General features: G+C 47.1%; 1 long non-coding RNA gene across 2 annotated transcripts; it reads right to left on the reverse strand.

The window, feature by feature from the left end:
- Window positions 1-1,883: 1,883 nt before the first annotated feature.
- On the reverse strand, window positions 1,884-7,449 carry LOC129384787 (uncharacterized). 2 transcript variants are annotated; one of them, XR_008612429.2, is made up of 4 exons: window positions 7,318-7,449; window positions 5,794-5,910; window positions 4,796-4,937; window positions 1,884-1,968 (listed from the first exon to the last, which is right to left on the reverse strand). It is a non-coding gene; the product is annotated as an uncharacterized lncRNA (long non-coding RNA). The 2 variants fall into 2 exon arrangements; XR_008612428.2 differs by lacking the exon at window positions 1,884-1,968 and adding an exon at window positions 3,297-3,511.
- Between the last annotated feature and the right edge of the window lie 18,691 nt (window positions 7,450-26,140).

Here is a 26,140-nt window from a genome sequence, read left to right on the forward strand (position 1 = left end):
TTGAGGCTGTGTTTACCTGTAAGCATGTTTCTCTTGATGAAATGTGCGGGTCCAGGTCCAACCACCAAAACTGAATAAAAAAATAGAACTTGGGAACGAGACCCCGTGGAAACGCGGAGGGATGCTATGGTATGTCGAGCTACGGGGTACGATAGCCTAATATTCTTGAATACTTCGCCTTAGAAGGCGCGAATCACTGTGTGTGTGTGTGTGTGTGTGTGTGTGTGTGTGTGTGTGTGTGGGTGTGGGTGCGTGTGCGTGTGCGTGTGGGTGCGTGTGGGTGGGTGTGGGTGGGTGTGGGTGGGTGTGGGTGGGTGTGGGTGCGTGTGGGTGCCTGTGTGTGGGTGTGGGTGCGTGTGTGTGGGTGTGGGTGCGTGTGTGTGGGTGTGTGTGGGTGTGTGTGCGTGTGTGTGTGTGTGTGTGAGAGAGAGAGAGAGACGCGGTTAATTAAATGGTATACAGCTGCAAAAAAGCTCTTGCTCTAGATTTGTTCGTAAGTAAATTACCGCCAATCCTGACGCTGGACATGTTATTAGCAACGGCGTGCAACCATTGGCAATGGTTACTTACGAACGAAAAGATTTGCGAATTCGGTCTCTGTTTGTCTTCTGCTATGCGTCTGGCAGCATAGAGACCACGTGTCTGCCGGGAAGATGGCAAGACGCCGAGACCCGCGCCACGCGACCCATGCGACCGCGGATTACGCTGTCCAGGATCGGCTCACTTCGCTCACTCAGCGAGAAATAGAACCAGCAGACGCACTGGACACATGCAAACAAGACGCAGAAAGTTGCGTTTTATTAGAGGAACTATGCGCTTGAAGGTGGGCGTTTGTTGCAGTGAATCACGTCTCTGCAGCTTAATTCTCTTTGTCCAGACGAACATCATTCGCAAAAAAGAAAAAAGAAATCCGGAAGGAAAAGAATCTAATCCATTCACTTACTAATTACATAATTCAACTTCTTAAAGAATTTACGGCCCATCTTTATATGAGAAAATTGAAAGGGATTGACACTACAGTCTAGCTCCGTGTTTCTACATTCGAGAATGTCCATGTAGGCTGAAATTCAACGTCAAGTTATCCGTTCAACATACCCAATTAGACACGCGGCACCGTGATACGCTACTCTTAGTCAAACTCCTCTGTGACGTAAAAGTACGGCGCACAATGAAACTGCCGTCGCATTTCGCTCTTCCCTCGAGCCGATTTCGATTGACGCTTGGCCCAGGCTCCCGATTAGCCGCGTATTCAGATGGGCAGCAACAAGCGAGACAGACGCTCCTTACCGTGGTATGGCGAAGCTCTCCTTCACGTCGCTATTCTTCGTCATAACGGACTGAAACACGTCACAAGGGACGTGTCGCACAGCGAGCTTTCGCTTCGCGGTTTCGTGCATGCGTGATCAGGCAAAGTGTACGAATAATTTGACGTCCGTTATTTTGGTCTACTCAGTCAGTTTGAAATGCAGACTGGAGACACGGAACCGTAAATTAATGACGATTCCCTCGAACTTGCCGACATAAACATCAGCCTTAAAATTTGAAATTTAGGAAGTTCATGTTTGTAATAAGTTTAATTAGCGATTGAATTGCTTCCGTTTTTGTCGCAAGTAATGTCCGCTTGAGTGGATGATTCATCTGTAATGACCTAATTTGAGTAAATCTTATAGACTTTTTCGAAGTTTTCGAAATAAAAAAAAGAAAGAGAAACACTGTATAGGAGATTTGTTATGATTGCGGTTTTGTTAACGATTTGGCGAGACAGCAGCAGCAGCCATGGTCAGCAAAGTAGTAGTAGTAGTAGTAGTAGTAGTAGTAGTAGTAGTAGTAGTAGTAGTAGTAGTAGTAGTAGTAGTAGTAGTAGTAGTAGTGTTAGCAGCAGCAACAGCAGCACCAGCCTCCCCCTCCTCTTCTTCCTCCTCAACACATGGCTTAATTTTGTTTGTCTACCATAGCATCCAGAGAAAGCTGCATAACATCCAGAGAAACCCGGACGCGGTTAGAGGAACTCACAACCATTCGAAACATGCCTTAATTTAAGTATCAGTGCCCATAAAGAAATCATGCTTGTAAATGATATGTGAAAAAGCAGAATTTTATCCCTTAAAAAACGGTAAATATTCAAATCAACACAAGAACTACCGCAATATTACGCGCGGAGATACTCTGCAGTGAAACCTGTCATTAACACTATGATAGCAGTGCACAACTTTATATAGGGGTGTTCGAGCTAACGTGAGCCAAGCTTTTCAACGAAAAAGATAAGAAGATTTTAAAAATAAGGGGCGAGATACGATCGTAAGACTTACGGTGTTTGGTTGCCAGACCTCTGACGACCGAGTACTAGGATTTATAACTGTATCTTTGACCGTGTTCTTTAAATATTTCTATTTATTTGAACAGCTTGGCTAACGTTATCTAGGACACACGGAATAAACGAGCTGGCATCTGTTATATTCAAATTCACTCTCTACAATAATAATGCAAAATTTCTCATCCTGTATGTAAATATTGTGCGTTTATATGTGTACCCGCCGTGGAATTGCTTAGTGGCTATGGTGTTGGGCTGCTAAGCACGAGGTCGCGGGATAGAATCCCGGCCACGGTGGCCGCATTTTGATGGGGGCGAAATGCGCAAACACCCGTGTACTTATATTTAGGTACACGTTAAAGAACCCCACGTGTTCCAAATTTCCGGAGTCCTCCACTACGGCGTGCCTCATAACCAGAAAGTGGTTTTGGCACGTAGAACACCATAAATTAATGAAATTTATATGTGTATTTGTAATACGCGTAATATTTATAAGTGGCGATGTCTCCGCACAAGGAAATGCTTCTACGGGTCCGTTTCCTGTCTTCCCCGCGTTCGGTATTCGATGAACGTCACTGGAGCCCAATGCCGAACCTCTCTACTGTCTGCTGCATTATTGGTTTTCGTTTATTCACTCAACGATCCCTTCTTTTTTTTTTCTTTTTTTTTTATATCATTCCTGCAAGGGGAACTGTCTTTGTGAGGGCACGAGAATGGGCATCCGAGTGCCATCTTAGAGACTGGAAACCTATGCGCTGCCAAGGTCCCGCAGCTTCATCAAGGAAGTTGTTATCACCAGCTCCAGCCGCCTCCACAATGCCACGCTCGATCTATCTGGGCATTTTACATGGTCCATCCTCTTGTAAGAGACACTGACGGCCAGCAGGTCGGCAGCAAGGTCTTGCGAGGCTTGGTGATGAACGTGTCTCATCCGAATAGCTCGCCGAAGTTATTCTGTACTCTCTCACTCGATGATTTTTGGCCCTTTCTGTAGTCGTTGTTATATATAGAAAGGCGGAAGAGAATGGAGTAGCTTACATGTGTCTGGCTACATGTTGAGTTTATTTCATTTTTCTTTATTTCTCTCGAACCAGTACACCTATGTGCTCAATATGAAGAGGGGAGCAGCTTTGAGATGTAACTTAACCGGCCCCGCCTTCCTGACAAACTTGGCAAAGCAGACGGGCGTCCAACTTGAATCTAAAGATTTTTTTTTTTTTTTTTTTTGCAGAAAGGAGTCCCATCAGTGTCAACTTAGTAGAAAAAAAGTGCGTCAACAACACGATTGAAAAATACATCAATAACTTACATAAATGAACACCCACAAATGAGATCTAGAAATATCGAAGCAAACTGTGCTGAAACGTATAGCGAAAGAAAAGTCATCGCATTATTTCGTGTCGCATTATGCACAGTTCTTTTAGACAACGTTTGCAGCTCTTTTTCGGTGAAGCCGAAGTTGTTTAGTATAGCCAGCACAGTGTATAGTAAATTTTCTGCAAGCCATAGTCTCGGAGCCTCTGGGGTAACTGCTTTTTAATATTAGTTAGTAAATATTAGTGAGAGAGTATTATAAAACCATGCGCTAGTGACAAGCCACGCTCGGCTATAGCGCATCGCGCGCGTCAATAGGGCGTGGGGCTATAACAACTCCATTTGCACTTGACAAGGTGTGATTTCCTTGATAGTTTTCTTTCTCGCTATTCGAACTTTTCATTCTCTTTGATATATTTTATTTCACCATTCGGATTTAATGTATTCTTCAACGCGCTCGTCAAAAACAAAAAAAGCAATCAGTAATGCCTCTCTGAAGCCACCGTCAATTTCATTGCTACCGTTGCTTCTCCGTGATGTTTTGTCCCTCTGTATTCATGGTGTAGTAGCCATGATGTTATTTTCTTTTTTCCCGGCATGATGGCTCAATACTTTTATCAACAGGGACGTATACGTCACTCAGGTCCCACTCTAACCGCGAGCGACGTATAATGTGCTGACGAGAACTTACACCATGTACCACCTACTACGACGGCTTGCCTCGTTTAAAATGAATTGTAATGTCCTTATTGAAATCGAAGTCTATTCCTGACCCTTTACCGTGCCGTATAAGGGGCTGAGGAATTTCATGGTCTTTCGTGTAGTGCTGCTTGATACATGTAGCGCCGCTAGCATTCAGATTCTCGTTATTCGTGATCATGCGCACTTTTTTTGTCAGCGCGCTATTGCACCTGAGGAGCATAACAAAGCACGCTTCGTCAGTGAAATGCGCAGGGGAACGGCCTTTTCTCGATAAACGCTATTTGGATTCAACCGATGGTCGTTGCTTTTGCTAAAAAATTTAATGCCGAGCGTACGCCGATGTTCTCGAAATAGAGGGCGTCATCTGGGAAAACTTAATTAGGGTGAATATTTAGACCCTATGGTGCGAATAGTGCAACATTCGATAAGCTCGCCTCATAACAACTATACTGGCGTCATTTCACTTACAGATATCTTTATTTCGTGTGACGACAATCGACGAAGTCGTTCCGCGCCATGCGCCAGATTGGCATCAAAAACACTTCATCTTGTACGGTGGAATGGGCGAAGGTCTGCACCGGCCTTCGCAGCAGTCTGTGTGGTTCACGCACTGAAAGCGAACATACCACACAGTAAGCTCTTGAATAGGAAATATTCAGAAACGTGCGTCAATACTTCCAAGGAAACAGCTCGTATAGGTAGACGGCAGATTAATTCTACGAGGACACGAGTTCAGCATCCGCGAAGCCTAGTACAAAGACATGTGGAACTGAAAATGTAAGCTATATAATATTATGATGCCTAAGCTCTTAGAATTGCGAGGATGCGGATACTAACGCGCGATCCCTTAGCTTATAAAGCCACCTAGATCACGCATTTTAATTCTCTGCTGTGTCACGCCTCAGTGCTCAAAATTAATAGTACGACAGTTTTTTTTTTGTTTTCTTTGTCCTTCTTGGGTTTAATTATGCCATCACAAACGGCCGCGTGAAGCCTGTAGTAATGTTCTATTTTAGTACCAGCGTAAGTAAACTGCATGCACAGAAATAGACAGCACACACATAGACGAGAGAGATTGTTGCAGTTATACCGACAGCTGATAAGCTTGAACTTAAGGGAACCTAGTAATTTGGAAACAGTACACATAAATAACCTCTTGTGTCACCCCACACATCGCACTCACGCCTCGCCTTTCTCCAGTTCACCAAGTTAACTTCAATAACGAGGAGAAATAAGAAACCAAGTTTACGCATCGTTGTCTGCACAAGTGGTCAATTGACACTACTAGCGTGCAACTTCACATTCCCGTCCACGTTGTTTTTCATGACATTGCCGTCAATAAATTGTTTCTCAGGATGCAGCTACAGCTACCATGTCACTTGGGCAGTGTGACATATCTTGTTTTACTTTCGAAACCTTAAGGCGCAGCAAATTATAAAGAAAGAAGCAGCTGACCAAAACTGTACCCTCATCTCTCTCTTGTGGCAAAAGTTGTAAAACCTCCTATTTTGCAGGCAACCCCTGGATATCGTGAGCGCGATGAACAGCACCAAGAGGGCTCCACAGATTAGTCTCCCGCACATCTGCAAGAAAAGGATGCTTTTTCATTGTTGTTGTTTGTTTCTTGCCGTCAAAGCACTGCTCCGTATCGACAAGCTGCGAAACGTGGCATAACGCGTAGCATAGACGGTGGCGATGGCGTTATAAGTCTTGGCGTACACGCAGGACCTCCGTTACGTGACATCGGCGAAGGAGCTCAGGGACATGTAGAGCCCAATTACGATAAAGTGCACTCGCATGATTATTTTTTTGTTATTGAAAAATTGATACTTGGCTGCAAGCTTAGCATAATTCTTGGTCGACAAGCGCCGGATAGCTAATAAAAATCGGAGGGCTAGTCATACGCAGTTCTTTGAGAATTTTCTTTTTGCTTGCGGTGCACTGATCAGTCTATAATATCCCCCGCCCTTAGCCCTCCCCGTTCATGCTTTCTCGTTTAGTAAAGCATGCATACGGTGCAGCTGCTACATAATGATGCACATCCGTTGGAAGTATCTGCATCAGTGACTCCAAACTCAATGCTCTCTGGCTACCCCGAAGCGAGCACATTTACAGCCACGTCTGCTCGTAGATGTGGCCATGACGTCACCTGCTTCTTTACGCAGCACTGTCTCGGCTACTGCGACGCGTTCGGCGCTGTGCTTACGTTTGCATCGCTGACGTAATACGCATAGGAAACAGTTAACGGAACAGCAGGCGCACAACTCCACTGAGTAAGAATCGAAAAGCAGGTCGTCACACAGGAACGCTTCCGACATGACCGCTGCGGGGTCCCTCGCTTATTCCTCGGGGTCTGTATCACAACGCATTCACCTTCGTCTCAAACGAATTATCAGGCCGTCACTTGCGCACGCCATCGGCTTACACTTTAATTTTCTGGATCAGATGCTAAAGTGTAAACCGCGTGTTGAGACGGTTGCCACGCTTCGCGTTTTCTCGTACAATATTTGAATGATGTGTGCCACGAGCCGCTTGCGTCATTCACTCAGATGCGCGCACGTTTTCTTCTGTTCACCCTCCAACAAAGATGCAGACCCTGCAGCACTTGTTTAGCCGACGCAACGACCGTTCGTTTTTTTACTTTGCTTTGCTTTCCCCACGGGCTGTCAGAAGCTCATTACTTCGTGTCGACAGCGCGGACAAGTTCCGCGCGCGGTCTTGCCTTCAAACCCTTCTCCAGCTGCCACCAACGTCGCGTATGCGGACAATCGCGTTCGCCACTGGAGCGGGAACTTCGAAATCGTTTCGAGCGTGATTAACCCTGTTCGGAGTGCTGAACGACAATGCCGCGCCTATTGAAAAGCCACCGCTAAGGCCTGCTTGTGTTTCCGTGTGTCGCGTAGGGTCAGCTCGCCTGTTGCTACGAGATTCAACGAAAAACCAAATGAGTGCCACTTAGTTGCACGTGCCACGCAGTGGAAATCACTCACTGTCGGATAGGAGTGGGCGGCACGTCAGCCGGTGTCAGGTGATGCGCGGTCCTGTGCCGGGTCATGCATCGAGGAAAAGCCTTCGCAACAAGAGATCTCTATCGTTCGTGCCTGCGGCGCGCATATGTTGTTGCGCTGGATCCTGAAAAGTGTAGAGGTGTGCCGGTGAACTGTTTTATTGTGTGGATGAATAACGCTTTGTGTCTTCAACGAAGCTTTTCTATGAAATGTGTGCCCGGTTGAAAACATTCGGTTTCTCCGAAGCAAGTTCCGCGCATACGTTCTAGTTCTTTCAAACGTTGTATCCTTCGATGTTGTTGCAGCCCGAAGAATAATTGATTAACCTCGGCTAGGCGACTTAAGCGCTCGGAGAATTTTTTCGCGAAAAACATTCAGGCTCTTACAAAAGCGCAGCTCTAATTTGAAAAGCGTGCAGTCATTACAAGCAGAATGCGAACGCTTGCTCTCACCGTTTGTATATCTTCGTTGCGAATCTTTTTACATCACTGTATTTTGCTGCATACCTTTGTACACTGTACGCTAATTATATTGAACAGCACTGCAGTGCTTTGGCACACACGCTACATTACTGTTTATGGTACCAATGTGGCTTGTGCGCTCCACTAAAAGCAGCTGCCGTCATGTTATGTTTTACGTGCAGTATTGCTCCTACACATCAGAGAAGAAAGTGACTCGGTATATACACTGCGTATCTTCTCGTTAGAAGACTTGCGATGGAAGTGTGCTAGAATTAGATCGAATGGGTCGGGAAGTACCTAATGCTTTCGCGGCAAGCTTTGAAATATCTAGAAGAAAAATACAATCTAATGGATGCACCGATGAGTGACATTGATGCCATCAAACAAGTAGCCGTCATTATATCTCAGAGTTTCACGACATACGACGCGCGATTTTAGACGTGCTGATGCCGGTGTGCTGTGATGCCGATGTACGGTGTGCCGTTGCTGCTAACAAAGCATGACCAATTAGGTGTCAAAAACTACAATTGAGTCATCCAATCCAATGTACAACATGAATCGTTCGCAGCGTCAGGGACAATAACATAAAAAGAGTATGGAAGCGCAGGATCGCTTGTTGAGGGCATATAAGAAAGGCGCACGACCACCGAACGTATTGGTCAAGTTGCCAACGCCGTGGTCTCATTGTTGGCGCACCGTCCATAATTGAATCGAACATTCGTTTTCCCAATACGCTTCCATTGGATGACACCGAATAGACGGCCTTTCCACGCAGAAAGGCTGCAACGTTTCCCACTGAACGGCGGCCCGTGTGGCTCCCACAGAAGTTGGTAGTGGACCTCGCTGGTTTCGGGTTGTGCAGCCGTGGTATACTTTAACCAAAGTAGATCCTCTTTCGCTGAGCTTTGAAACAGCCAGATAGCAATGCATTAATACACGCAATAGCATGTATATGTGGATTTCGACGCTCTTTCGGACGTGTCTGCGTGTAAGGAACAGAATTGAAGAAGCAGGCTTCTCCTCACGAAATTATTTATTGCGGTGGAGTCAGTTTTCCAGGTGTCTGCACGTACGGCGCACGAATATTCGTGGCTTGTGGAATTCATGGAATGTCGTGGCTTCACCACGACAGGATCATAGCGAGGTGCTTGCTTCTCTAATTACCTTCCTCGCACAGGTGAGATAGCCTTACGTACATTCGTACTGCTTTTTACAAAATAAGTATGGCTCACTTTCGCCATGACGGCTGTGGGCGCGAAATTTGGAGCTGGATATTCATTTCTGTTAACTAACATCATTATGATTACTCACAAAATGAATTATCGCTGAAGTAAATCGCGACATAAAACCATCAGGATAGACTTCCTAATAATTAAATGACAGATTTCGAATACAAATGCTGTGACACATAAATGACGCTATGGGTATATATGGAAAACGTTAAAAAAAACTTTAAGTTAATAAAATACCCTATCAAGAAGTTACATTGTAAATGACGTGATACAGGAACAGGTGAAGAACAAAATTACCTCATAACAAAAATTAATAAAATATAGAGAACGAATAATTGCACAAATGCGTTTACGTCTGAAAAAATACAACGAAATACATTCGAACCAGAATATAACGAACCAGGATAAAGCGACTTTTTCTTTTCATCAAACTCGCTGAATGTTACTCATGTAAAATAACTTTCTGATAACGAGCTATACATTGTGTATGCTTTCGTTATACCGAACTATCATTGGATATGTCAAACGCGGGGCGTCGCAGCAAGACGAGAAGCTGTCTCACCCGACTCTTCAGGATGCATTATTTCGGTGGCGCTTGTAGGACACTATAGTGCACATGCCACGGCTACAAAACGTGCTAATTCTCTCTAAAAAGCAGTACGAGCCTGACATATTCCCGTGAAGCTGACATTAGCGCCAAAATTGGCAGTGGCTTAAACAGGCCGCGGGGGTGATAGTAGCGTATCGAAAGACATGGTAAGGGACTTAGACGCCCGTTCCTGAGCGCCCGCACGCTGTACTACATCTGCCTACACGTCACGGGAGTACTACATCTGCGGAATCGTCTTGCGTTGGATGTGCTGCGCGAGTACGGTACCGACGGTGAGGTAAGTGGCCTGGGGCAGGTCTAAACAGACTCGCGCGTCGACAACTGTTTTCTATGTATATACAGGGACGCTGAGGAACGCATTAAGTCACAGGCTAAAATTACTGCCTCACCACGCGCAAGTTTGTTTTCAATAATGAGATTCCTTCCTGGCTTTTTTTTTTCCACTGCAGATAGCAAACCCTTATATAACGAACGCCTCACAAGTACTCGTTTAATTTCGTTATAGGCGAGTTTAGGTATATCGAATTACTTCATGTATCGAACTGTGTCTAGGGTAGAAACCTGTTCGTATTAACAGGGTTCGACTGTAGAAGAAAGCAATGCGAAGAATTGCCGCGCCACTTGAGCAGAATTTCTAATCGTTCATAGGGCCGCTGCCTCAGTCGTCACAGATTTGTCGATCAAGGCGCACATATGTACTATTCTGCTGTGTTAGGAACAACTCGCAATGTACAATGAGCAACGAACAACAATGTAGGGATAAAGATTTTTTTTTTTTTTTTTTGCATGTGATGCTTCCAAAGAGTTTCCATGCATGCCTTCAATTCTATACCTCTGACGCTCCTTAGCATCCTATCTGCGGGGGAAGGGACAAATAGATCACACGAAATGTTTCACGCGTGCCGTTCACGTGTCAGTTTTCTGCGGTGCTGCAGGTCTCTGTCTTTCCTCTGTCCAGTTCTATTGCAGTTTTACTACTATTCAGTCGCCGTGCACAGCGTGGAGCAATGTCGTTTAGTTTCAGGTCAGTTTCACTTCTTTTCCGTTTTGGTACAGTGAGACCAGTACCAGTGTGTCACACTTCGCGCACTGTGCACACGGCATTCTTTTTCTTTCTTTTCTTGCTCATTTGTTTTTTTTTTTTTCTGCTGTTTTATTGACGGCCGCAAGGACTGGAGACGTGTGTTGCTCGGAAAGAGAGCCGCCATACAATCAATGCATGTCTGTAAACGCCGTGCGTAAAGAATGAACAGATATACGCATCTCGGCCCGAACAGTGTGCACGTGCATTTTACGCCGACGCTGGCTGATTTCGCGCAATGTGCTTGTCTATTCGCGCGTGTGCACGCGCGAAGCGTTTTTCGCGTGCAGTACAGCCTCTCTATATTCGCGGTTATTGCACGCTCCATCGCGTGCGTGCCTGCATACGCTGGAGACGAGCTTGCGCAACCGCGAAAACCCCGCCACTGCTGGCAGCATGCGGCATCGCTGTTATTCGGGATTGGCAAGCACCGCTTCAAGGCTGTGGGCGTTTTTTCTCACGCGCTTCGCCGTTGAGTCGGAGGCAGGTTCTTTCCGGAAGACATGTCCTCTCTTTGGTTCCGGATTACGGTAATTACGAGCGTCGATGTGGTGCGGTCAAGGTGCGTTGCCGGGAAATGTTTGTATTTTAGCGCGCCTTACGGCCGACGCGTGAAATGGTCAGGTATGCAACAAACAGTCTCGCGTCCTTGATTTGAAAGCGTCGCAACTAGGCAACTTCTTTCTTCTTTTTTTTTACAGCGAAGCTGTATATGGCTAGCCGATTCGTCCGTTGTCCGTCCGTCCGCCTGTCGGTCACCTGTACGCCGAAAACTCCTCCGGCGCAAGCCGGAGGAGAGGGAAGAGAAGCGCGCGATGAGCCAACACCATGGCACGTAGATAGAACAAGGCATGTTTACTCCGATCCATGACGTCACGCTACCTGTCCCGAAATTTTTATTGATGAGGCTGGCATGATGAAAGCGGTGACGTCAAAATCACTGTTGCCTACTCGGGAGTACCCCATTAGATTCTATGGCCGTAGGGCCAGGGAACTAGACGTCATGGATCGGATGGAAAAGGCCTTGTGCTGTCTAGGTGGTGTTGGATTAGCTGCACCAGCAGAGTCGTCGTTGCTCTCCGTCGCAGCCGAGCCCGCGCGCAGCAGTTTCTCTCCGGCTCCGAAATGGGTAGGTCACACATCATAGTACTCCTGAGGAGCAGGCAGCTTTCGATCAGCAACACCGCGAGCAGGACCGAGAACGAGCTCGTCTACGCCGTGCCAATGCTGCAGCTCGGGCACAATAACAGACTCATGCAGCCGAGGGCAAGAAGCGACTGCGTACCGAGGATCCGGCAGCCTACCAACCCGTCGTTTAATAAACTGTCCGGATTAACCCAGTGATAAACACCGGGGCCGCACATTTCAACTTCGCTGGTTAACCATCTGTACGGAGTGCTTGGGTGGTGATTTTTAAATTTCAGATGTATTTTTGCGTGTTCCCAGTTTGCTTTCTCAAACCGGCTCACACATTTATTTTCATTTTTTTTAACTGCCGTTGAGTACACAAACTAAGAACAATCACAAAGGACAAAATTGCGCTTTCTTCTATCTCGCCATTTTTTCACTGTGTTTGGAAAGGTTGCGGTTAGTGTGGGTGTCGTTAACCATTGAGATTTCAAGCCAGCTTACGAGAACGTGATTATTTTTCACCTCGTGTGCACATTCACCTCTAAATGCACGCCGATGTTACAAAAAAAAACTTTTATTGCATACTACCTTCCCTCTTCTCCTTTTGCGCTTTGCTCTCAGTACATGGAGTTTAACGAAAACTGAGCAGGGGAGGTACTCTACGATGATCCCTTCCACGATACTATCGCCTTCGAGTGACGTAGTGCTCAACCAGCCAATTAGTGCCTGCCTGACGGCCGAGACGATACTATCGCCAAAAGTGATCGTCGCAGAATGCGTCCCCAGCACGCTTAAACTAACATGAACTTCATTAGAGCTACTTTTCAGTCTTATTCACGGCTGAACGGGATTTAAACGTAGGAGGCCCCCATCACTGCAAAACAGGACTTAACATGTAAAGTAGTTGCATAATCGAACTGTGCCCAATCACGCCTCTCTCCCCCTGGCTGTATACTGCCACTGAATGTAACTCTCAGTACAAGAGGCCGACACCTTAAATTATCCTGCTTAGAAACTGGTTAGACCACGTCGTTCCGAAACTCGGCGCAGGGGGCTCACCCGTCCGAGTCAGGTATAAATGGTTCCAGGTGTCAGCATGTCATCATGGAAAGGAAAGAAGGGGGTGCGTGGAGTAGGGGTGGGGGGGTCGAGGGAGTGGAGCAGGGGGGGTAGAGCACGTATTCTTTTCGTCCTATTTGGTTTTCTTTATTTCTTCTCTTCCCATTCAAGCCATTTCATCGAGCATTGAAAGAAACCTGGCAATCACTGCACCGAATAAGTCTCGATTCAGGGTCATCGAGGCGCCGACGATCGCTTACGGGGCAGCAAGAGCTGTTTCACGGTCGGCAGCATTGTTTAAACATGCATCACGGTGCGGACGTTGCTCTCTGCGTTTGTGTTAACGCATCACCACTTCTCCTTCTAGTTCTTTTTTTTTTTCACTCTCTCTCGCTCAATTCAGCTCGAATTTTCTGCGCGCGTCTGACCGCGTTGTTCAGGTTCGGTGGCGCTGTAATTGTAAGTCTCGCCAGCACTGAAACACATTCCCGTGGAATCAGACGGTTTCCAACCCAATATCACTGCGCTGTCGACGGAGTGATTCGCGCCTTTCAAGTTGACTGAAATGCGCCTGAGCAGTCAGGTCGAAGGCATCCCTCATGAAATGCCGCTTCTAGGAAAGTTACGGTCGACATACGACGCCTTCCTCGAGGCGGGGTGGTGTTGCGAACCAGTTTCAGCATCCCGCTGATCGGAACCGACCTGGGCAGGGCGCCGCAATCTGCAGGTGCGCTGACTGGGATTACAATGGTCACCGGCGTCTATAGCATACATGGTATAGCCTTTGATCTGCAAGACAGTTGCTGTAATACGGGACCCGCAGTCTTTTTTTTTTTCAAATATAAATCTTCAATAGAGAGGCGAGAATGGTCGCGAATGAATTTTTCCGCTATTCGGGAGATAGAAACTTGATGTCCGAATAGGGAAGCTTGATTCACTGTGTGGACTGTGGGACATGGGCGGGGTGATTGCTGGCACATAAATTTAACGTTGTATCCGTCCGTATACCTACACACAGCGCTTACACACATATTCGGACACACGCATGAAACAACACGCGCATGCACGAACCCTTGCACGCAGTTGCGGTTGAACTCTATCTGATCCACCCTTATCTGTTAGGCGGCGGTAAACAGAAGGTAAATTCTTGCGAGGATTCGGGCGGATGAAGACAATTTTTATATTGAAACTATGTAGCGTTATCTAATGATCTAATAACGGGACTCTGGCGGTGGCATAGACACCAGCTCTGCCGTTGACCTGAACTTTGCGCCTAGCCGTGATAAATCCGAGCGGGTAGGAACCGTGCGATAAGCAGTCAACAACAGTGACCCGCCTGAAATTTGGTTGGGTCGTCAGTAATGCCAATAATGTACCATAACCAGGCAGCTATAGTCCGCGCAGCAACAGAGCTGGGCAACATTCATTTCAATACATATTGCAGATACCGGGCGCGACACCACGAATAATTACCGTTCAGAAAGGAGAAGAGGAATGGTGAAAAAAGAAACAGAAGGCATAAGATGTGGTTAGTTCGCCATTGGTTTCGACATTCTGGTTAAAGAACGGCTACATCGCAGCTTTTGGGTTTCACCTATGTTATCATGTGTTCGCTTTGTCCTCGCGAGAAATAATGCCAGCCATTTCCGTACTACATTCTTTATCGTGCGAGCAGCCAGTGCGGAACCACCTCGTTCATTTGATAGGCGGACAGCGAACGAAATGCAGCATTTGTACTGCACCACATTTCCGCTCTTTTTCTACTGTCGCGAGTTTAAACAATGGGGGAGTGAATCACTGCCAGTTTTGAACAACGCGTGTCGTTCGCATTACGTCATGCTCTCCTCGTTGAGAGAACCGGGGCTCTCTCACTCTCTCTCTCTCTCGCCATCGTGAGCAAATGTTAACACGGGGAATTGGAAGCTGACAACGACATATACCTATAGAAAAGAACGAAGAAACCGGACTTCGGAGCTCCACCATTGAGTGCTTCGGCAGTGTTCCAGTAACACACACCCACGTGCACGGCATACTAAACGTCTGGAGGATGAAGTGGATGAAGCCCGTATGAATCACGCATGCAGTCTCGATCGCACGGGTAAAACGGGAGCCGTTCGCATCTTAACTCGCCACGACGGCGAAGATCTCAGAAGCATGACATGCTGTGTACTAATACAGTGAGCAGCGCAAGTGATCGTGCGCGCGGCCTTGTTCGCGCGTTTGGAAGGTGCCCCAGACACGATCTCACGCGAGGTCACGACGAAGACAAAAAATAAAATAAAAAAAGCCTAATGCTTCGCGACTACTTTAAAAACGAAGGCGCCACACGACCTTCGTGCGCTATCAAGAAATAGGAACATGCCAGCCACAGTGAGCTCCGAGGTCAGCCATTTGAGCTTCATGCGTTATCGGTTCTTGGCATCGTATCTCAGCTGATTGTTCACTGCGCGTCTACAACCAAGCTCTTAACTGACTAAAATCGACTTAGTGGAGAGATTGTACCAGATTTTGATCGCAGAAGCGTCGATTCGCGTGAGCTTTGTTGAGTTCTTAAATCATATATTAAATCCTGTAATAAACAATCTTCGCTCCTTTTTTTTCATTCGCTGTCTTGCAGAGTTTTGAGACAAGATGCATCTTATAGATAGCAGAGAACATCCTTAGGAAGAAAACGCAATACAAATGATAGAAGAAAAGAAATGTTGCATGGTTCCCATGGAAAACCTTCGCGGCGAAACCTTGACGATCACACGATTAGCTATACCAGCTACGAACATATCGCGACGGACTGTATGAACTTTTGAAAAAGACAAAATGGTAATAGATACGAAATAAATATTAAAACGAGCGTTCGCAGAAAGCAATCCTATTGGCTAGTTGCTTTATGAGAGAGCTCTTTTGACTTTCGCGAAGCGTTGTGTTCCGCATGGCCTCGCCCTTGCTTTACCGGTGAAGCAAGTGCAAGATGCTACATTTTTCATTTTATTTTTGTTTATTCATAATAACTTACAGGCCCGTTAAAGGACACTGAGTAAGGGGTAAGAGTTTCTACAAAATAGAGAAAAACTTAGCATCAAATAAAAATGCAACAAAACAAAGGTTACAAATAGTACAGTGAAATATCATTATACAGTGCTATCAAAGAGCCCATTCAGGTTATCAAGAAATGTTTTGCGGTTTGGCATGGATGCGATGTGTTCCAGTAGGTTGCCCAAATCTGCAATATAGCGCGAGGCAGCGGTTATGAGTTGATTGCCTGCGTTTGACCCTATATGTGCATGAAATTGAGCGTGTTGTGAAGGCCTCATGGCGTGTGCACATTGCATGAATTGGCAGAAAGTGAGATTTATTTATATAAATGTACCTGTGAAACATACCTAAAAGGGTAATCACGCGGCAAGTTTCTAATGACTGAAGTGAAATGTCTTTCTTTTTTATTCGCGTAATACTAGTAAGATGGTCGTACTTACGCGAGATGAATATGGCTGCTCTATTCCGAATGTTCTGAACAGCTTCCATATAATATGCTGATAAGGTACTCCTGATATGGTGACCATGTGGATGAACCGAATTCTAGTTGCGGACGAACATAGGTTAAATATGCTAATTTGCGTACATTAGAGGGTGTATTACACAAGTTTCTACGCAGATGACCGAGAGACTTAGGAGCTTTAGAAGAGATGGCTGACACGTGCGTAGCCCAAGATGCCTCATTTTGCAGTGATTACCGTAAAAACTCGCCTATAATGCGGAACCAAAGATAATGAATTCTGGGTTTTTACGTGTCAAAACCACGATTTGATTATGAGGCAAGCCGTAGTGGGGGACTCCGGATTAATTTAGACCACCAGGGCATCTTTAACGCGCCCCCAGTGCACGGGAGACGGGCGTTTTTGCATGTCGAGCCCATCGAAATGCGGCCGCCACGGCTGGAATTTCATCCCGCGACCTCTTGCTTAGCAGCGCAGCACCACAGCCGCTAAGCCACCGCGCCACAGTATACCGAGCAGACAAAATTATTCCGCGAGCCAGCCTGCTTGTGTGCTGGCACCGTGTCTGCAAAGGGACCGGCGAAAATTGCATGCTCGCTGAAACCACAAGGTGCACATGCTGTGCAGGCGTGTGCAGGCGTGTGTAGGCATTAAACAAAGAAAGAAAAGAAAGAGAGAAACCCTGATAACGGCGTGACGCCAGGCATGAACGCTTTCGCGTTTTGTTGGCACAGGCACTGATGAGGCCGAGAATTTGCCGGGAAGGGTAAAAAGCATTTAGATTTTTTTTTTTGTCTTTCTCGGCTTGATAACACGGGACGAAAAAAGCAGCAGTTGTAATGGGACTAAGGCACATTCGTAATCTTTTTTTCAAACTCTGCTGTAATACAGGTGACATGGCGATCTTTCACATCTCCAGGCATCCATCAAGCTGTCTCTGACAGATGTTCTCACCTGGAGGATCCCCCAAAATTTGCTGGAAAATGGATGAAACCGACATTGAAAACGAAACTAGCAAGGAAATTTCGTCCCGTGAGAACACTTTAAACTTTGCACTAACGCTAAGCGCTCGCATTGTGCTCCATGACAGCGCTAACGGCAGTAAATAATACTCGTCTGGATTTAAGCCCAAAGGATATTTTCGGTCTTCAGTGGTAACGGATTTGCGGAAAAGTGAGTGTGCAGCCCGCCATTCCGCTCCCACTTCCGCACCCGTGCGGCCATGCACTTCCGATGCCGTCACCACAGGAGGCGAACCTGATTGGTGAGAGAGCTAACACTGCTGCCGAGCTGCCTCACATCAGCGTCAGGCTTTCAGCAAGCACTTGATACGCCCACATAATGCCAACATCCGGCGTAATCCTTCTGACAAAAACCTCCAGCCAGCGACCTAAGGGCTATATAAAAATATTAAGCGTATGTAGCATACATATATTCATTTCTCTGCGCAGAGGAAAGTCCCGTCGTCTGGACGCGTTACAAGATAAACGTGACTCAACGCCCAGTAATTTCCCGTTGCGTCGCTCGGGACCGCCACCCGCGTACCGCATAGCACACCGTGGTCTCCCACTGACACGCACTCGGACTGCCTGCGCAAGTCGCATGCCGACTCCCCACATACACACGCGCGCGCACCTTTTAGGAAGGTTTTCTCCATCGTCCGCGCGCGCTCTTCCGCCTCGTGACCCGCGGTGCGCGTCGGTATTGCACGATTCTATGTTTGGACGGCGCGCGCACTCGTGCAGTCCGCCGCTTCCGCGCACGAGCTGGACACAAAAAGCGAAGCCGTCGCTGACGTAAGGATTGTTGCCGCGCGCACTCCCCCGCCGTAGCGCGAGAGCATCGCGCGTTGTCGGCTAAATTTGCCACATCGCGATAAGATGTGCGGCACGGTGCGGAACGGTGCGGCGGCAGGAACGGTGGCAGGAACACGACGGCGTGCGCTGAATCGACCACGGATCGCTACGGGAGAGCGACTCCGCGCGGCCACGTGCGGAGCGTCTCGCCGTGTTTGCTGACTGAGAGCAGGCAGCCTACGTCATCGCCGCGGAGGAAAGTGGTTGCGAAAGAGGGTCACCGATTGCGGCGAGCCCGTTGCACGCGTCGGTAAAGGTGTACGCCGGCGCGCAGTGTACTGACGACTCGCACGCGTGTATACCTGTATGCGCAGTGTACAGCTAGAAGGAAAGCCTGGCGGTTTCGAAGCCTACTTTCATTTGTATATTATATATGCAAGCACTCCGCGCATCGATGACTCAAGTGTTCTCCCATCATTATCGTGAAGGTTGGGTCTCACTAGAAGAGAAGGGTTACGGGGTTGTACCTGAGCAGCAAATAGTAAGGGGAAACATTTTTAGTATTTATTTGCTTCCTTTTTACTCAAATCATAGGCTATATCAAGGAGATATATTAGGAGCAATGCACACCACCTGTTCTCAGAAAGTGCTTTCTTTGTTTAAAAAGAAAGCAACACGAAGAAAATAATTCTCATTACGATGACCTGCAAACACTCGCTCAAAAACTAGCACCGCAGTCTGCGTCTCTGCGTGTTTCAAACGCACCCACACACACCCACGCACGCATGCACGTGCACAGTAAATTTTTATCTGGCGAAGAAACACTATCAGGCATTTAATTCCCCCTATCATTCTCCTCTGCTGCTGTGGGTTGGAACCGAACATTACGACACACCCATTACTTCACACTCTCGGAAAATAGGATTGGCCATACCGATGCAATGAATGCGAAGCCCTTTCTTTTGGCTTTTGGGCCTCTTCCTTACTGTCCGTTCCGAACGCTTGCGTGGAATTTCGTTAGAATACACTCCCCGACTTTTGAACTTGAAGTAAAGTGCAAAAAAAGAACAAAAAAACACGAGGACAAGAGAAGGCAACGAAAACACAGTGCCTTGTCTTGTCCTCGTGTTTCTTCTTTTTTTTTGCACTTTGCCTCAAGTTATGCATGTACCAACTAGCCCACCAGGCTCTTCTCTTGACACTCCCTGAGGTTCGGTTATCTGGACTTGAAGCATTGTGCTCAATTCCTGAGCGAATATATACTTCACAACACATCGTCCGCGTCAGCATACCCAGATTCCCTAGCCTATGCAGGTGGTCACAGCCGGAGAAGCATTTTCCGCGACCCCAAGGTCGGCGCCTCTGGACCGCCCGCCGCCCACTAGTCACGGCCGCTGCTCATCGGGGACCCGGTCCGTGTCGTCGCAGGTCAGCACAGCCTGCAGCTGATTCATGCGATTGCTAAACTCGCCGCCGAAGTCGCCGACGCCACGCCGCGTGGCTTTCTCCAATCTTCGCCGCCGTTTCACAAGTGTGCCACTGTCTCTGGCCCGCTGCTGGTGGTGGTCTTGTTCCCGCTGTGAGGGCTCCAGCTGTTTCCCTCTCGCGGGGCTCGCTGTGCTGCTGCTGTTATTGAGAGAGAGATAGAGAGAGAGAGAGAGAGGTTGTGTCCTTTCCGCTGTCTCGCGCAATGTCCCGTAAACAACGACGGTGCGGGCCGCACGCGTAGAGACAGACGCGCGAGGCTGAAGCCTTCGCTGCCTGCTGCGGCAGAGGCTTACCAACCGGAGGCAGCGTCGTTTCACGCCTCGATGAGCGCGCGCGCCGTTCGTGAACGATGAGGCGATTCTGGAGACAAATTCGCTCTCGTTCGTCGCGTGTTTTCTCCAAAGCCTTTGTATGTCAGTTGCAGTCACGGTGGCGTTGATAACGCACCTCCTCATCCTCCTCCGATTCCTGGTTAACTTTTCGTTTCTTCATTGGTACTGTAGCTGCGCTCCTTTCCATGCCATGAAACTTGAGGTGAGGGATGGGGAAAAAAGAGCAATCAATTGTATTGCTTAGGCGATGCCGGTTGGCTGCCAGATCGGGCTGGTATGAAGTGTGTTTTAGTCTGCTCCTCTAGCTTCTCTTTGATAAGCATAAACTGATTCTGAAACACGGGCGTGAAGCTCGAGCGTGAACCTCGAGCGTGGATAGGCTTCGCGTCAACGTCGCACTCGTTTGGTGCTGCCACAAAACTACTGTGCACATGCGTTAAATGTTTGTGCACTAACAACTACACTATAACTAGGTTTCTCACTTCTTTATTTGAACCTAGTAATCCCCCGATATTTTCAACAACAGAACAAAAGGCACCAATCTTGGGAAACTCCTCATGCGAAATAATTCCGCTTATTGTACGTTCGTTTCGCTTATTGTGCGCTGCCAGTGGAATCACCATCGTTGCACGGGTCATCAACAAGCCTTTTCTGATAGGTGTAGCGATAGGAGGCATAAATGAATAGCGTCTATGGAATCTGCAGAAAAAGAAAACGCACCGAATTTCTCTACACACCCAAAACCACCTCCACTGCTGTTGGGAATAACCCTTTAGAAGCACATGCGACTACACTATTTGTTCCACGAAGTGCAACGGACAATATAGATAAGCGAAAAGCGAAACTCAAGAGTTTATAAAATCTAACATTTGCTTGATTTTGCTTCGACAACTCAGTGTTGTTCATTGAATACTGCGGAATAGCGATAGCATGCTTCTAAAATGATTCCTGAAACATAAAACATGTTCTACAGCACAGATGTCCGTACGCACATGTGTCGTCTATCTTCAAGTACTCCGGGCAGGTCCCCGAAAAAAAATGGCGTGTGCTGACAAACTCCATCTGTTGCTTGAGAATAATACTTTCTGGCCCATCAGCTAGTTGCTCCTCTCATGTTAGTGGGATGTATACAAAGGACGCGGTTCCGATTGCGCTAATGTGCAACATGGTCAAACTTGCAGGCCCATCCATCGATGCGCGTGTTAATTGGGCACCACTACATTATTCACACATTTCTAAGTCGCGTAACATTCCGATTACGTCACATCTCGGCCACTTATCCCGGCACTCGTGGACATCTCAAGCCGAGACCTATTATTTATTTTTCAGTTTTCTTGCTTTAATTTTCTGCTGGCTTCTTCATACGGTTGTTCCTAACGAAAAACCGAGCCCCCCAGTTTTCCCGATACGTCTCACTATTAGTGCGAGCTGCAGCTATATATCGCGCCTACACCCATAAGTTCACCGAGACTCTTCAGGAATGTATGACTCCCGTTATTTTATCACCGAGCCACGAGGTTCGCGGTCTCTGCTGAGCCTATGCACGGTACTTATGTTCATTAATTCATCCTTCCACCCCGAACCCCCTCACCTCCCTGTGTGTAACTGCGCACGAAGCTTCGAAAGGTGGGCCAAAGGTGTCCCGAATCCCAAAGTGCGCGCGATGAAGAAAGAATCGGTTCGCTTCTAAGGCGGCACTTGTTGCACCACATCCAGTGGCACGCCGTTTGCGACCTTCACGTGTCAGCACCATTTTTCTCTCGGCGCTACAACGTATTGTCACCCTCGTTTTCCAGCGCCGTATATACCACGTATAACCGCTTAATCGAGGAAGAAAGCACATCGGCCGTAGATCGTCGAGGCTGATAACACGGCCTCCGCGGCCGCTTTCTTCTGCCGCATTTTCTTAGCTAGGCGCACGCAGCTTGAGCTGTTATTGTTTTGGCGTTTTAAAAAGGGCCTCCGCTGCTGGGCCTCGCTTTGTACTGAGCGTGTAGCCCCCCCCCCCCTTTTTTTTTCTTTATTGTCACGCGCATTCATCGCTCACTGAGGTCGGACACTAAGATCGGCGGTAGCAGTGCGAGCAAGAGTGCCAGGAATGCATTAGCCGAAGGGCATCTTTTCTGCTCTTCCGCGATAAATTTGCCAATGCGAACCATCTAAAGTATACATTTTGTGGTTTTGCATGCCAAAACCAATATCTGGTTAACAGGCGAGCCGTAGTGGGGAACTCCGGATTAAATTTTACCCCCCCCCCCCCCGGATACCTTTAACGCTGCACCTAAATCTACGTAACACGAGTACTTTTACATTTCACCACCATCGCAATGCGGACGCCGCAACCGGGATCGTGCCCGCGCGCCCTCGAGCTAAGCACTGAAACGAGCTCAGCAGCAAATTAGCGAGCCTGGTTTCACGGCTGCAACAGAGTACGTGAGCCGAGGTCAGAAGCGAAGTTCGTTCGCATTCTGGGACATCGTGAGCGGTTCTTGTGGCTTGTTCTGGTGGAGCTGTGTACGCGCCGCAAAAATTACCTTGTGACCCAGTGTCGTGACGTCACGTGACATGGCGCTGATGTATGACTACGCCGTACACCATGCGTTAAAGCAGCGCATGCGATTTATTGTGTCCTGCACAACGTTTTCGCTTGTCTTGATCGTTTGTTTGTTTGTTTGTTTGTTTGTTTGTTTGTTTGTTTTTAGCCTTTTTGTTAGCCTTCCTGAGGCTGTTTCCAATTTTCATAACACCCGCCGTGGTTGTTCAGTGGCTATGGTGTTAGGCTGCTGAGCACGAGGTCGTGGGATCGAATCCCGGCCACGGCGGCCGCATTTCGATGGGGGCGAAATGCGAAAACACCCGTGTACTTAGATTTAGGTGCACGTTAAAGAACCCCAGGTGGTCGAAATTCCCGGAGTCCTCCACTACGGCGTGCCTCATAATCAGAAAGTGGTTTTGGCACGTAAAACCCCATAATTGAAATTGAATTTTCATAACTAACACATTAACCTGCTAAGTATCTGCAAATAACATATGAGCTTTAGCCCAATCACTGCCCATAAAATATCTTTTGGAGTAACTTGTTGGCATAGCTTTGGATCTACACAAGTACGCTCAAGTAATCGGAGTGTGCTATTTACGATTGTGTACTTTAAATTTGCATAACTGCTAACTTTGCACACTCATTAATTTCGAAATATATTTTCCGACCTATTGCCTCAATAATGCTACCTTGGAATTCGTAACCTCGTACAACTTCTTAGGGTCCACATAACATCGACAATTTCACGGCCTTTACGTATCGATAACGCTGTCAACAATACTAACCGCATGCTAGGCTATATTCGTATTCGCCGAAACTTCTCTTCTGCTCCTTCATGATTAAGTTAAATTTTATACGAGACGTTAATTATAGGCGTAAAATGGTATGCACTTCATTCATCTGGGATCCGCGTTTTGAAACGCTCGTTCAACGACATGAACGAGTACACAATAATGCCGCGCCTTTTATTTCGAGCAATTATAGTCATAAAGCAAATGTAACTTTCTCCGCTTTCTGCCCGTCGTGGGTGCTCTCTCCTTGCTCTATTTCACAAATTATACTTCCAGAATTTCTACCTGCGCGAAAACCTTATTTCATCCCCAACATACCTTCCATCTCGCATTGACCAGCACCACAAGGCTGGAATTCTGCAGTGCCGCACAAGAGCCTATCATGAGTCTTTCATTCCTAGGACTTCTCAAGAATGGAACCACCTTACCGGCGTGGTTATTGCGATTGGAGACAATGCAACATTTCGTATGACTATAGCCCACATCATCGCTCTATAGCTTTGGGTGCATGTTAAAGAACCCCAGGTGGTCGAAATTAATCTGTAGCCCCTATTAAGGCGTGCCTCATAATGAGATCGTTGTTTTGGCATGTAAGACCCCAGATTTTTTAATATCCCTCTAGGCTTCACTCGACTTTAATCAATATCTCTTGCTGCCTTATTTTGTTGTTTCTTTGTTTGTTTGTTTCTGAACTAGTCCCCTCCGTAATATCGTTGGTCCTAAGGGTGTAATAAAATAAAAAAAATAATATAAAAATAGTTCGAAAAGTTGTCGAATAACCGTCGCAGAAAGCAGCTCCAGGTAAGACACAACACACAGCAAAGAACACAAGAGATGTGGGTTTCGCTACCTGTGTAGAACCATACACGACCAGTCATGAGCCAACAAGCTCAAAAGTAAAATGGGGCTAGTCTGAACCATTCAGTTATGTTGAGGCACCCACTGCTAACTCAAATCCAGGGCACACAAATTCGTTGAGTGCTAACGCGTTTACGCTGGCTAAACACTCTGCTATTTCAATGAAGAGCTCTCTCTCTCTCACGGTCTTACTAGAAGTTACTCTGCGCCCGAACAAACTGCTCATGCGGATGTGTTCAAAGGGAATTTTTTTCCCATAGTTGTGCCCGCCGCAGCACAGAGGCTCCCGAGTTCAGATGCCTACACTGGCGCATGCACTGCGAATGGGTCGGAACGCAAGTCTTTTCGACTGCTGCTATCTAGCTGAAAATTAAAAAACTGCGCGTTGTCAAATCAGTAGTAAGCGAAAAGCCCCCACACCACCACCTCCCCCCCTCTCTTTCTCTCTCATTGTCTGCCTGCGGCTCCGTCCCTCTCCGAGGCAAATGTCGATAACGGTAATTTGTCTATTGTACGGCTATTTATGTATGCACTATAGTACACTTCCTTTGCTCACTGCGGCGGGGTAGGCGAGGTTGTATACAGGTTCGTCTATCTCTCACCGTTTACCTCTTTTAGCCACTGCTTGGTTTCTAGACTACAGAGAAGCTGCTCAAAACAGCCCGCTCTTGAATATGCAGCCCCCTCCCGAAAACACAGCTTCGCAAGCCCACGTTTTTCTTTTGATTTTGCGCTTTTCTGTTCATTGTCTTCATAGGTTCTGACGTTGTGCGGTTCAAATGAGGACAATGAGTTGCCTCCCTTTCTGTGGCTGTCGTTAAGATCGTACTTGGGGAGACCGCACAGTGCACAGACTGCAAATTGTAGAGCACCGCTTCCACTGTGCCGTTCCTAAAGTCCTTGCGGTGAAAGACAACAAAAAATAAAGCGCCGGCATAGGTCCTCGAAACCAAGCGCCAGCGTCTATTTGAGCCTTTAGTCGACGCTACCCAGCGTCGACGAGACGATGGCGCTTTCGCCTAATTGGCTGGTCTCCGCTGGCGGACAAGCGGCCGTATCGAATGCCAAGATCACGGTAGTGCTCCAGCGTCGGCTATAGAAAGTTGGCCGATTAGTCGCGCTCCTATACTTGGTGCGTTGGAATCCGAGCTCCCAGCGAACGCGAACTGAGTGGCCATTATGTTTCGTCCACAAAGGACGCGGCGATGTCTGCCAGAAATGGTTACTGGTCTTTCCTTTGTTCTCTCCGGCCGGCGACGTTACTTTGCCGTGCCGTTTGTCTGCATTTTTTTGTATGAACGTACTTTACAACGGCCATATTGGGCTTTAGTTTGGTGGAGTAGCCAATTAGAGACTCGTAAAGTATACGACACGGAAGGTTTCCGTGCTTCCCGGACCCTATATAATTAAGTTGTGGCGTCTGCTGCAGTTTCTCTGTTCAAATGCATGCGAAAAATAGAGATGCTGTCATTATTCCGACCAAAGGTAATCTTATACCGAACAAAAGATCTAAAATAAGCCGCTGTTAAGCGCTTGCTCCTCTCCGCAAGCAAAGAATGTGAAATTATATTGGGTTATAGAATTAAAATATCGAGTTAAGCCGTCAGATAGCTGGAATAATTAGGCGGAAATGGCATGATTTAAGGCTTTTAATAAAGCAAGTTCACAGCTCTGTGAATTAAACCTCTACACCGGATGTTGTAATTTCTTGAGCCGTGAAAAACGAATCTTTTTAAAGCTGCTACTATCTGCGTGACTTAATGTGAAGTTGATAAATCTGTTACATGAGTATAGGAGGAGCCTCATTCGTGAAATTGCTTATATACCTCTCAGACATTAAGGGTAATCTGTCAATTTGGTGCCCGTTGGTCATATTAGCGGATCCATATGACAGAAATACAAAACGTCTAGTTTTGCTACAGAAACACGACATTGT

This window comes from Dermacentor andersoni, chromosome 5 (assembly GCF_023375885.2).
Source record: "Dermacentor andersoni chromosome 5, qqDerAnde1_hic_scaffold, whole genome shotgun sequence".
NCBI classification, from domain to species: domain Eukaryota; kingdom Metazoa; phylum Arthropoda; class Arachnida; order Ixodida; family Ixodidae; genus Dermacentor; species Dermacentor andersoni.